The following is a 12,465-nucleotide window of genomic DNA, read 5'->3' on the forward strand; positions in this document are numbered from 1 at the left end:
TCCTAGGATTTTATACAAATGGAGTCATACAGAATATACTTCTCTATGTCTGGCTTTTTTCATTCAGCATAATTATTTTAAGATTCATCATGTTGCGCATATCAATAGTTCATTCCTTTTTATTATTGAAGAATATTCCATTGTATAAATATCTATTCACCTTCTGAAGGACATTTGAGTTGTTTCCAGTATTTAGCTATTACAAATAAAGCTGCTATGAACATTCATGCTCAAGTCTTTATGTAGATGTAGGCTTTCAGTTTTTCTTGGGTAAATACCTACAGTGTAATGGTTGGACCATATGGGAGGTGTACATTTAATTTTTAAAGAAACTGCAATACTGTCTCCCAGAGTGATTGTACCATTTTACAATGCCACCAACAGTGAATGAGGATCCTCATTGTTCTAAATTCTTGTTAACACTTGATCACTTGGTATTACAAGTCATGGTGTGTAGATTATCTCATTGTGATTTTAATTTGCATTTCCCTAACATCTTTCATGTGCTTATTTGCCGTAAATTTGTCTTCTTTGGTAAAGTGTTCAAATCATTTTTTAAACTGAGTTCTTTGTCTTAATGGGTTGAAATGATTCTAGATATTATCCTTTGTTGCACCTAGGTTTTGTTGCGAGTTCATCCCATTGTGTGGCTTGCCTTTTCATTTTTTTCTTTTCAAAGTTTTTATTTGTCTCAGAGAGAGGACACAAGCTGAGGGAGTGGCAGGCAGAGGCAGAACCAGGCTCCCCGCTGAGCAAGGAGCCCGAGGGGGAACTGGATCCCAAGACCCTTGGATCCCAAGACCCCCCCGGAAGGCAGATGCTTAACCAACTGGGCCACCCAGGTGCCCCACCTTTTCATTTTCATAGCAATGTCTTTAAGAGCAAACTTTTTAATTTTGATGACTTACAATTTATCATTTTTTCTTTTATGGATTATGTGTTTGCAGGTCACATAGATTTTTTTCTTGTTTTCCTCTAGAAGTTTTGCAGCTTTAGGTTATGCACTTAGGTCTAATTTTGGCTGTGACGCAATGGGGTTGGCATTTAGCAAGATCCTCTGGCAGCAGCAAGGAAAGTGTTTGGAGGAAGGTAGCCCGAGGCCTGAAAGATGACTGACGGTGGCTTCCTCCAACGGTAGTGGAGAAAATGGAATGGAACTGAGATATATGGGATGTAGAATGACTGGAGGAGATGTCAAGAATGATTCCTGGTTTCTTCCTTATACACAAATTGAGGATAACTTACTTCTAAGTTTTTGTACTTCAAACTGGCCTTCCATAGTTTTTTTTTTTCTTTTGCATAAATTATAAATCAAATTTGACCAGACAGGGACTGGACACAGTTATCTTAAACAGCACACTTGCATCAGTTCCTTCCTTAGGCACTGCTTGCAGCCGAATACTCAGTTCTGTCCTCCCAAGTCCAAAGACCTTTGCCCTCTCGGTACCAGGAAAGGTGCCCAAATTTTTCTACCCGCAGGGCGCAGGCAGCGGGTGGCGCATGCCCAAAGAGGCCGTGTACGGCTGACAGCCCGGAGAGCAGAGGGCTGGAGACTCCCGCCATCTTGTCCGGTCCGCGACTCAGCTGGCCCTTGCTGAAGACTACAAGTTCCGTGAGCCCCCGCGGCGGCACTTCCTACCCCTCACTGTCCGGCCCGCTCCCGCTCCCCCTCCCGGGGGCGAAGGCTCTGGCTGCAGCCAGACGGACGGCGGGCCAGGTAGGATTTCCGGGGGAAACTACTGTGGAGGCTTGAGGAGGCGGCGGCCGCCACCCGGGTGAGTTCGATGAACAAGAGAAAGTGAGCGGGAAGTGCGCGGAGTCTGGCTGCGGGCGCCTCTTACGCTCCAGCCGCGTTCTTGGCTCCGCGAGGAGCCCGCGGTCCGTTCGGGGGTAACGGCCCGAACCGCGGTGGGATCTGGCCAGGGCGGGGCGGGGCAGGTTGGGCCGGGGCTGCCGCCTCCTCCTCCGCCCTCCCACAACGGTCCCGCCGTGGTTTCTCCGCCTGCAGTGCGTCCCGCTCCGGCTGACCCTCTCCGCCCCCCGCGACTTGGCGGGGCCCTTTTGTCTGGGCTGCCCCTTTGTGCCCGTACGTGGAGTCGCCTCCTCCGGGGAGCCCGCCGGGCCGTCCCTGGTGGGGACCGGTCCCTGGGGATCCGCTTACGGTAACCGGATCAGGTCAAAGTCCATTTTTCAAACCCGTCCTCCGTCGTACCTCTGCATCCCGGCCGGGCAGAGCGGAGGCTCGGAGCCAGGCAGTGGCAGACGGAGTTTCTGTTGAAAACCCTCGAGGTTATTGTCTAACTCTGAAACGTCAGCTCCGCGCGGCTTCGGGGCATGAATCTCCAGGCGTTTTTCTCGGTAGGGGGATGGGCCTGTGGAAAAGAAGTGAGCCCCCTCCCCGGGAAACTGGAAAGGGACCGAATTTGCTGCCTTGTCTGTGTAGGTTGCAGCTATGATCAGGGAACCAAAGAACCAGTGCAGTTGAGGTTAACACACTTCTTCAGTCTCGGAGGAGAGAAAGTGATTTGTAGGGCACGGAGCAGTCCCTTCATTCATTGCATGCAGAAGAGAACTACAGGACTTCGTCCAGCCATCCTGTTCCTCGCCCCTCGTACCCGCCAATCCTTTTATTTCTTCTGCTTGAAACAAAAAGTTGGAAAAAAACGTCCATTAATTGAAGGATCTGCTTTATAGGGAAACCAGAAACCTAGTTGTTTCTAGAAAGCAACAAAGAGACTAGTTCACTGAGTAATAGGAATGAAGCCAATTTGAGGGAGGAGAGGTAGTAGTAGATCCTTACTGAAACCGGTGAATTGTGTGGATTTAACCAAATTTTGTTAGATAGTGGTCACTTTATGTATGTTCCATTGGAAGACTGCATTGCTAGATTCAGCATAAGGCAAAGCTTTCTAAACGCCACTGTGGACACTCCTTTTGAAAAATAATTAGTATTTCAAGTCTCTGAAATAAGGACAACCAGGACCCCTTTACATGAATCAGGGAAGGTTATTAACGTTATGTAGGTTAAATTCCCTCCTTGGTGAAGTTGGTAAATAAAATAAAGCCTGTTGTACTTTATTATTTTGATATCTCATTATGGAAGTGATTTACTCTGGGAATCCCAGATTGTGTTGGTAATATTGTACAGGGATGGAGGTCTTTAATGCAATTGTTCTTCAGTTTTTAATCTAGCGGTGAGTAGGGATTGGTTGTTTTCCTGGCTGTGTTTTGAAGAATTGCTCTAGAAGTTGGTTTTTTTTTTTTAAAGATTTTATTTATTTATTCGACAGAGATAGAGACAGCCAGCGAGAGAGGGAACACAAGCAGGGGGAGTGGGAGAGGAAGAAGCAGGCTCATAGTAGAGGAGCCTGACGTGGGGCTCGATCCTATAACGCCGGGATCACGCCCTGAGCCGAAGGCAGACGCTTAACCGCTGTGCCACCCAGGCGCCCCTTGCTCTAGAAGTTTTAAAAATAAAGAACAGTAGTTGCTAATGACTGGCTGTTATTTGTTCAAACATGACATTGCTATTAGTGTTATTTTTTGAAAACAGCTCATCATAAATATTATGTAATTTCTCACTACAGTTCTGCGAGGTGGTGTTTCTCATTTTACAGCTGGTAAATGTTAAATTCACAGCCTCTAAAATGTTAAGTGACTTGCCCGAGGTCACACAATTAACCTAGATCGGAAATAGTAGAGTAAACCATACTCCAGTCCACTGCTCTTTTCTTTACTTCATATCTGTTGCAGTTACTCATCATACCACCACCAACAGCTTACGATTTATTGAAATTTAAATATTGGAGAAAAGTAATGGAAATATTTTCTAATCAGAGCAAAGTGATTTATAAGGAACCGGAGTTTCTAGAACATAATGTCATGCTAAATCATAAATCATATTTAATGTTGGTCCCATCATCTTATTTGATGGTATGCTGTGATTGCCTTGTGCTTCAGACCAGTGGCAGTTTTATGGAGTGCTGGGAGTGGAATAGTGGTGAGTTACTGGGCTGTGGTTTTGTCTAATCATTACTAAAAATTTTGACTAATCTTTGCTTAAAGGTTTTTAAACAAATATGTTGGAGAACATCTATACAGCAGTTTTGGCTGCTGGAACTAACGTTGAAGAAATAACTGAAATTGAGTTACTTTTCTAGCCAGTGTCAAGACGTAAGAAAATGCTTTCTTTAGTGCTTGCTTTTTGTAAAAACTTTTAATCAGTTTCAAACCTGCAGTTGGCTTTATGTCAGTCAGTACATGCCATGAATGTGACATCAGAAATAGAAACTTACTTCACCTCCTTTACTTAAATTCGTCTTAGGTAAAATGCATAACATGCCAATGGAATTGAGTCAGTACAATTGGTCTAGCCTTTCTAACTAGTAGAAGCCTGTTTTAAACCTCTTATTAAGCCATCATGATGAGAAGGAACTTTTTTTCCCTTGTTTGTTTTGCCATTGGTCTACTTTATTTCTGAATCAATTCATCCATTCATTCAATCGACATATATTTATTGAAAGCCTGTTGTGTTCTAGACACTGGAATCAGATTCCTGGAAACGCAGGAATCAGACCCTGAGGACAAAGCAGTGAAAACAAAAGTTTTCCTACTTGGGACTGTTAGGGGTGGTGGTTGGGGAAGTCAGATAGTAAATAAGTACTAAATAAATCCTCTCTCATTCATGAGCATCCTTGAGCAGTGACCTCTTTGAAGGTTAGATTTCTCATCTTTAACAGGGGGATAATCTTTCCTGCTCTATCTGTGGAATTATTGTGGAATTATTTCCAGAAGTAGGGTATTTGGTCACATTGTACCCTTTAGAAAAGGAAAAGGAGCATTGGAAGAAGATTGTTTATAAAGAAAGAGACAAAGAGAACGAGTAGATTCTCTGGCCTAAGAGACTGTGATGTCTCCTTGTAAGACATTCTGTGACTGTTAGTCACGTCTTCACGTGGGCCACCATAACCCTTTATGCGCTCATCAAACAAGCCCCTTATACTTGTTCTGTGTTGTCACGGTTAAAGGTCTTAATGGCAAGGACTGTGTCCTAGTCTGTATCCTTACTGCTTAGCACATAGGTCCAGGTGTTTTGTTGGAATTTTAAAAATGTTTGTTGAATGAGTGCATGAATAACAGAAGTGGGCAGAGGCAGTTGTGGAGAATACCAGAACACAAATGCAGTGCCATAAATGGTTCTTTTATTCAGCAGGTTTTTGTTTTGCCCATTGTGTGCTGGGGTCTGGATTATGTTCTGGAGGTACAAAGATGTTAAGGTATTGAGCCTCTGCCTTGAAAAGCTTAACGGCATTACAACACCAGACTGTGGTGAGTGTTCAGTAGATCTGTGTTACAGTATAGGAAAAGGGGCTGAGTGATTCTGTCTTGGTAGACTGTGAAGGAAGGCATTATAGAGGACGTGATTTTGGAGCTTGTTCTTGAGGGATGAGTAAGAATTCACCCAGTAGACCTGTTACTATTAACGTTATTCCAGCCTGACTCCCGCAACCACCACCATCCCTGATTAGCCAGAGGAAGCAGTTTGGCATAGGAATGGACATGCAAAAGGGGAAGGTGTGTGTCTGGGAAAGACTGAGGAGTGTGGTATATAGCTAAGAAGGTTTTGCAGTTGTTTTTTAACATTTTTTGGTTCAGATGCCTACTCTCAGAAATTTGAGAAGAGCAATAGATTTTCACCCAGACAACTGCAAATACGCAGACATTCATATAATTTTAGAAGGTTATAGAATACTTGGGGGGGTGTCTCTGGACCCCTGGGGTTGAAGAACACAGTGGCTGATGAAAGGAAAGGTTGATGGCCAGGTGCTGAGAAGGATTCAAAATGCTTTCCTAAGGAGTTCAGGCTTTATGATTAGGGAATTGTTAAACCATCAAAGGTTTTTAAAGCAGGTAATTGACATAATCTGATCTGTTTTGAAAGATAATTGCTTGCTGTCTTTAGGGTAGGTTAGAGCGTTTAGGGGAGATACTTAGAGTAAGTGCTAGAAGAGTTGGATTTTGAGGCCCTTTCTGTTTGATTTGATCTTGAAAGATGGGAGAGATTTGACATGTTGGAAGGTGAAGGAAAAGGAGCCAGTGGAGAGGCAGATACTGAAGATCAGCACAAGAGAGAAGGGAGATGATAAAGAAGCGCTGGAAGGAGATAAAATTGAAAGCTCGTGGAGAGGGGAGCCTTGAAAGGGAAACGTGAAGAAAGGATGGAAGAAGATGTGTTTGGAAGTGATGGAGATGGGAATTGAAATTGGAGTAGTCACCAGCCGCTTACCCTGTACACTGATCTAGGTACCTTTGTTTTTTAAGTAAGCTCTACACCCATTGTGGGGCTCAAACTCACGACCCCAAGATCAATAATTGCATGCTTCACGTACTGAGCCAGCCAGGCACCCTAGATACTTCTATATGTGTTATTTAATTTTACAAAAATTCTGTAGAGTGGGTGGGCATTCCCATTTGACAGTTGAAGAAATTATGACTCAGGGAGATTAACTTCATTTCCCAAAGGCACCATATAAGTAATGGAAGAGATCTGGAATCCTGATATATTTTGACTGCAGAGCTCAGGATCACAATTTCTGCCTTATAAGGCCTGTTAATGTCTAGTAACCTCTTCTTTATCTTACTTTTTGAAGGAAGGGGTTAAGTTATCTGCAGAATGATAAAAGGCTAGAGTGGGCTAGCCAACTTCATAAAGTGTTAAAGTTTTGAAATAGCAGTCGTGGAAAAGGTAAGAGAGCCAACCAAAGATGAGGGAAGGGCTACCGAATAGCAATTAGGGCCTTGCTGAGGTCAGACGCGAATTTTCCGCTAGTCCACGCATTCTGTCTCCTACATTCTCAGCAAAGCAGCCTCTCTTGAATACTGTTGATGTGGGCCTTAGAAGAAAACATACTATATTGTCATAGAAGGCTTTGGTGCCGCCATCTCTGAGCAGGTCACAAACCTTGTGTTTCAGTTTTCTCATTTCTTAAAAGAGTGCTCTGGATGAGTTGGTCTCTCAAATTCTAAGATTTTATGATTTGCAACCAAAAACATTCCAGGGGTTTTAGGAGAGGAAGTGTGTTTCGTGTGCGTTTGATTTTTAGGGAAGAGGTGGTTGAAACTCTACAGCTTTCAGATTCAAGCTTGGTTTTCAGTTTAACTTCACTATTATGTTTAAAACACCAGGTGTTGGTTTTGACCATCTATGTACTCAATATAATACATTTCCTGTCTTTGGAGTCTGAAGACCTGGGTTCTAGATCCAGCTTACCACATTGTTGCTGTGAATATCCAAGTCAGCTAACCCTCTTAAACTTTAGTTTCCTCATCTATAAAATAGGTATACTAACCATTTCATTAGGGGTGTGAGATGAGATCATGTGTGTGAGAGGTCTTTGTAAACTGTAGAGTGTTTAATAAATATGAGAAAATATATTATTACGTGTGGCAAAGGGAAAAGTGGTATTGTCATCAGTGCTGTAGGGAAGAGGGGGCACTGGTCTCAAGTGCATCCTTCTATTCAGGTGTGCTGAGTGGCAAGGGCAGTCTCTCAGGGTATGAGCTGTCAGTGCACGGATTTAGACATTTATTTGTGGTATATGATGTTGCTGGGTGTTTTTGTCAGGTAAATATTTCAATTCAAATCTAATCTTGAATCAAATCTGTGACCAAAATACTCCACTGTTAACATTTTCTCGTTTATTCTTTCAAATGTGAACTTGTTAGCCACATTTCCAGGAGTATTTTTTAGATGAATGTTGACTGTATTTTATGTAGGGATAGATAACGATCTATGATTGACAGAACTGAAGTGCAGTTGCTTGGCTTGTTTGTTTCCTCTGTGGATAGCTGATTCTGGTGGAACTCAACATGTTCAGTCTCGTAGAGAGAACTCCCCTTCCCCATCTTTAGCCTGCACATACCATCTAGTTGATCGCCAGCGTACTTGATTCTTTCTACCCAGCTGCTCAATCTCTCCTTTGCATTTTGGTAGGAAATAAGTATCAAAAACTGGTGTAAAAGATTAATGATTCCCCCTTACCTTGAGTGATTCCAGAGCACTTTGACCATGTCTCTGCAGGGCACTTTTTCCTCTTTAGTTGACCTCGTTATTCTCCCTACTAAGTAGTACATGTTTATGGAAATAAACTGAATTGAAGATTACTATGGCGTGGGTTTTAATTTGTTTAACTATTACTAATAATGCTGCCACGTAGGTCTTTGTATGTATAACTTTTTTCTTTTAAAATAAAATTACTCGGGGGGGGGTGCCTGAGTGGCTCAGTCGGTTGAGTGTCAGACTCCTGATTTAGGCTCAGGTCATGATCTCAGGATTGCGAGACTGAGCCCATTCCACACTCCTGCGCACAGCCAGTCTGCTTGAGATTCTCTCTACGTCTCCCTTTGACCCTCCCCCTGTTCGATCTCACATGTGCACTCTCTCTCACCCTCTCTCTCTAAAAATGAAAATCTTTTTTAAAAGATGTATTTATTCATTTTTAGAGAGAGAGCAAGAGAGCACAAGCAGGATGAGCGGCAGAGGGAGAGGGAGAAGCAGGCTCCCCGCTGAGCAGGGAGCCCGATGTGGGACTCCTGGGATCATGACCTGAGCTAAAGGCAGACGCTTAACTGACTGAGCCACTCAGGAGCCCCTAAATAAAATATTTGTTTAAAAAGTTTTCATCTTAAAAAAAAATGAAATGATTGGATTAGCAAATATGAACATTTATATAGTTCTTGATTGGTTTTACTAAACTGTTTGCTAACGTCAGTACCCTAGTTTGCAGTGCCACTAACAGCTTATAGTACTTGTTTATTCACAACCTACCTTATTAATAATGGGCTTTAATATTTTAAAATAAATATATTTCCAGTTTAATAGTTGTAAATGATACATAATTATTGTTTTAACCTTAAAATTTTTTGAGTACAGTTGACACATAACCATTTTAACATTTTAATTGTTAGGAAAGCCAAACATTTACTCCTATGACTGTAAATTTTGTTCTTTTTCCTCATTTATCTATTTAGGTCTTTATGGTCTTCGATACTTTTGTAAGCCTTTTTTTTACAGATATTAATGTATTTTCCAGTTTATGGAAAGATTTCCCCACGTCTGTGGTATTTGTTTTTATTTTATTTTGTTAAAGATTTTTAATTTTTAAGTAATCTCTACACCCAGTGTGGGGCTCAAACTCGTGACCCTGAAATCAAGAGTCACATGTTCTTCCAACTGAGCCATGCGGGTGCCCCTATTTTTGCAGAAAACTTCATGCCATAGCCATTCACTGTTTCTTTGTAATATCTTGTATTTCTTCCATCATTAGAAAAGTATCTCTTCTTAGGTGGATTAAATCCTTCATGAATTTCTCAACCTCTGTGTCTATTAGTCTTTTTTTAACTTTTGGAAAAATCACTTTTAATGTGTGGGATAAAAATGTTATTCTAAGTTAATTTTTTTTAAGATTTATTTATTTGACTGAGAGAGTGAGTGAAAGAGAGAACACAAGCAGGGGGAGAGACAGAAGGAAAGAGAGAAGCAGGCTCCCCTGCTGAGCAGGGAGCCTCATGTGGGACTCAATCCCAGGACTCTGGGATCATGACCTGAGCCAAAGGCAGACTCTTAACTGACTGAGCCACCCAGACGCCCCTATATTAATTTTTTTCATAGTGCTATCCAGTTATTTCTAGTAGCAGTTGTTTTGTGAGGACATTTTGCGCTTTGGAAGACACTAAATTAAAGTGTCTTGAGCATCTTGAGCTACTAATATCCACCTAGGTCACTAGAAATTAAAAATCTTCATATAAGGGATCAAGGTTATTTAAAAAATAATAAAGTATCTTTTCCACACTAGTGTTGATAAGGTATTCCATTCTTACTTACCTCAGAAAAGGGTTCATGGAGAAATGGTTGTTCTTTGGGTGGGTTGGTTGTTTATTAAATAAAATTAAAAAGTGGAGCCCTAAAACACTCCGTATACCCCCTCCAATGAGTAACAAGTAGAAAGAGGGAAAATTCCTGAGGGAGACTCACCTCTTCTTCCCTTTACTCATGGCTGAGTCCCTATTAAAGACGGCTTTCAGGGGCACCTGGGTGGCTCAGTCAGTTAAGCGTCTGTCTTCAGCTCAGGTCATGATTCCAGGGTCCTGGTACTGAGCCCCGCATCAGGCTCCCTGGTCATCGGGGAGCCTGCTTCTCCCTCTCTGCCCCTCTGCCTCTCCTCCCCCTGCTCATGTGCTTGCTCTCTCTTTCTCAAATAAATAAATAAATAAATTCTTTAAAAAAATAAATAACTAAAAAATGCTTTCAGTAAATACTGAGAGTAACTGTATAGGACAAGTCACAGGATGTGAAGAATACTTTCCATTTCCTTTTACTTCATATACCCAACTTTGCGTCCTGTTCCTTCCTCTGAATTTAAATTTGAGGGAAAGTGTCAGGATTCAGGATATGGGTGTGTTTTTGCTTTATCTATTAAAAGATGACACAGTGCCTCTTATTTATTGGTGATACCAATAAGATTGAGAATTTTTCTAACATTCTTGCATACCCTAATGCTTATATTAAATTAGGTAAGAGATAACTAGCTTCTGGTACACCATCCTTTTGTAATTGGAAGAGGGCTTCATCCTTTCACTATAGCTACAGGCCATTAAGGACCATTCTGTTAAATATATCTTTGCAATCTGTGGCTTAAGATAAATAAGTCTTTTTGCAACTACGGTAATCATTGCACACTTAATATTTTTAAATTGTGGTAAAATTTACCATGTTAACCTTTTTAAAGTGTACAATTAAGTGACATTAAGAACATTGACAACATTGTGCAGCCATCACTACTATCCATTTCCAAAACTTTTCCAACATCCCAAACTGAAACTCTACCCAATAAATAGTACCTCCCATTGCCTTCCCCTCTCAGCCCCAGGTAACCTTTATTCTACTTTGTGGCTCTATAAATTTGCCTATTCTAGGTGTCTTATATAAGTGGACTCATATAATATTTGTCTTTTTGTGTCTGGCTTATTTCTTCGTATTTTTTAAACTTTCCCCTCTTTGTCCTTACAGAAAGAAGAAAGTTTATTTTGTAGCAATCAGAAGCTCCCCTCTAGCCTCTTAACTCTGGAGGAAGGGCACCATTGGAATGAAGTAGAAAAGCAAGCATTTAACTATCTTTAGGGCGTTGGTGTTAAGGAATTAATAATAAAAGGTTTAGGGGATTTGGTATACAATATTACGGTATGCTGTATGTGCTAGTGCTTTTGGAGGGCAGAATAGAAAGGAAAATATTAAAGAGCAGTTGTTGAGCAACTTCTTCCTTTTAACTAGAAGAGATTAAAAGGGTTAACCTCCTAAACATCAATTATGCCACATTAAATTCCGGTAAATAATGACCCTAAATATTCTTTCATGGGATGTTTATACTTGGTATCACTATGATTCAGACATACATGAAACTATTTTTTTTGAAATCTATTTAAGTCCATCTTTCGACAGATCATTTTTACTAGATTTCTAACACCATATAGATACATGTAACCAAACGTGACCTATTAAAATGAAACTTTAATTGCCTGAAGCCCAAATTTAGTCCCAGTTATTTCAGGAGAAGAAATAATAGGATTAATTCTTATCTGCATATCTTGAAAGTAAGATCACCCTTTCCAAGATCGGTATTTTTCTTGAAAATAATGTCCTTTGTAATTCATGGATGGTATTTCCTTGAGTACTTTTGATTATCAGTGAGCCACACCTCTATTTTAAAAAGCTGATTCATGCCTCTTAGTGGTAACAGAAAAGATCATGTTTAACTAGGAGGAGGAGGTTAGTTTTTCTTGAAAGGGGATATTAGTCCCTTTTTTTTTTTTCCTAACTAGGCTCCACGTGCAGAGTGGAGTGCAACACGGGGCTTGAGCTCACAACCCTGAGATCAAGACTCGAGCTGACATCAAGAATTGGACACTTAACTGACTGAGCCACCCAGGTGCCCCTAGTCCCATTTTTAAGTCTTTACCCTTAAGTAATATGTTAGATGTTGATTGTGCTTAAAAATAAGCATTTCCTGGGGCTCCTGGGTGGCTCAGTCGTTAAGCGTCTGCCTTTGGCTCCGGTCATGATCCCAGGGTCCTGGGACCCTCATCGGGCTCCCTGCTCTGCTGGGAGCCTGCTTCTTCCTCTCCCACTCCCCCTGCTTGTGTTCCCTCTCTCTGGTTGTTTCTCTGTCAAATAAATAAATCTTTAAAAATAATAATAATAATAATAATAAATAAACATTTCCTAAGTGTAACTTTTTTTGAACAGACTTTAGAGGACAAAAATTTTTTCCTGTCACATCACTAATAGCTTTCATTCTTTGTTTCATTTTGAGTGTCCAAGATAGCCTCAAGTTGTAAATACAGATATAAACAAGTATACCAAGAATATATAATTTTTCCTAGCAGGATATATACTTTCCGAGATATTGT

The 12,465-nt window shown here is 41.1% G+C and overlaps 1 protein-coding gene across 9 annotated transcripts in view; it reads left to right on the plus strand.

Moving 5' to 3' along the window:
* The first annotated feature begins 1,559 nt into the window (after window positions 1-1,559).
* The window catches only part of PHACTR4 (phosphatase and actin regulator 4), a 92,722-nt gene continuing 81,816 nt past the window's right edge, over window positions 1,560-12,465 (plus strand). For 5 of the 9 annotated variants that reach the window (XM_034647719.1, XM_034647725.1, XM_034647761.1 and 2 more), the window contains exon 1: window positions 1,565-1,775. The gene's annotated coding sequence lies outside the window, so the exon portion shown is untranslated. Of the gene's footprint in view, window positions 1,776-12,465 lie in introns of all 9 variants that reach the window. The other 4 variants (XM_011229169.3, XM_034647760.1, XM_011229176.3 and 1 more) reach the window with 3 other exon arrangements.

The sequence above is a fragment of the Ailuropoda melanoleuca genome, chromosome 2, assembly GCF_002007445.2.
Source record: "Ailuropoda melanoleuca isolate Jingjing chromosome 2, ASM200744v2, whole genome shotgun sequence".
In the NCBI taxonomy this organism is placed as follows: Eukaryota; Metazoa; Chordata; class Mammalia; order Carnivora; family Ursidae; genus Ailuropoda; species Ailuropoda melanoleuca.